A 1,443-nucleotide genomic window follows, 5' to 3' on the forward strand; every position below is an offset into this window, starting at 1 on the left:
CCGGGGGCAGTTACGGGCACTGAGTGTTTTTAGTTTTTGTTCTTAAGGCAGGTTTGAAAGTAAGTGTTAGTTGCTCAGTCGTGTCCAACTCTTTGCAACCCCGTGGACCATAGGCCCACCAGGCTCTGTCGATGGAATTCTCCAGGCAAGAATAGTGGGTTGTCATGCCCTTCTCCAGGGGATCTTCCTGACCCAGGGATCAAACACGGGTCTCCTGCATTGCAGACAGATTCTTTACAGCCTGAGCCACCAGGGAAGCCCCAGGCAGGTTTATTGAGATGTAATTTACAAAAGTAGAATCCAACTTTCCTGGGAGCATCATTCTTTGAACTCTGTCAAATGTGTGAAAGTGAAAGTCACTTGGTCATGTCCGACTCTTTGCGGCCCCATGGATAGTGCATGGAATTCTCCAGGCCAGAATACTGGAGTGGGTTGCTCTTCCCTTCTCCAGGGGATCGAACCCAGGTCTCCTGCATTGCAGGCAGATTCTTTACAAGCTGAACCATGAGGGACGCCCTGTCAAATGTATAGTCATATAAACACTACCACAGGAAAGACAGACTTATTTCCATCCCCTCAAGGAATTGAGGGCACCCAGCTTTAATTCTGTTGTAGTCAAAGGAAACAGTACCCAGGCGCTTCTGAGGCAGGGGTAGCAGTAGCTTTCAGTGAAGAGTGGAGACGTGGAAGGAAAATCCCAAAGCGGCCTTTGGGAGCCTCAAGTCCCACATCCGCTCCTTACCTAGAGCATAGCTGGGTAGGGACCTTTCTAGCAGTTTAAGCGTGGAGGCTTTGGCTTACGTAGCCCACAGGCTCAGAGAGGGTGGTAAGCCTGCCCGGTCTGGACCCCACCTGGAGGGAGAAGCTCACCTTAACCAGGGGGACCCACCCAGCCACAAGGTGTGCTGAGCAGCCCGCAGGGACCCTGTGATTTCCCACTTCCGTTCTTTTGTGTTTCTCCTGCTGTTCTCTACCTGGGATACCCTTTCTTGTCTCCTAATGTCCAAGTCCTTTTGGGACTTAGTGTATTTAAGATGATGATATCTAACTATAATATATATATATATATATATATATATATGTTCACTTTTAGAGAAATTGGAAAACAAAAAGAGAAAAACGGGGAATTCCCTGGCAGTTCAGTGGTTAGGACTCAGGCTTTCACTGTGGGGGCCTGGGTTCAATTTCTGGTCTAGAAACTTGATCCCACAAGCCACACAACACAGCAGCGCGCCCCCAACCCCATCCCACCCCCCAAAACAAAAGAAATTGTTGTCAATCCCATCATCCAAATACAACCAAAGGCCCCTACTTCAGGTCAAGTACTCTACTTGAAAATACTCAACCATCACTGAGCTCCCCTCCTTTAATATATGGAACAAACCAGGTTTTCCCCCAAATATATTTAGAAGTACTCACAGAGCATATCAGGATCAAACGATG

The sequence above is a fragment of the Odocoileus virginianus genome, chromosome 30 (genome assembly GCF_023699985.2).
Source record: "Odocoileus virginianus isolate 20LAN1187 ecotype Illinois chromosome 30, Ovbor_1.2, whole genome shotgun sequence".
Classification (NCBI taxonomy): Eukaryota; Metazoa; Chordata; class Mammalia; order Artiodactyla; family Cervidae; genus Odocoileus; species Odocoileus virginianus.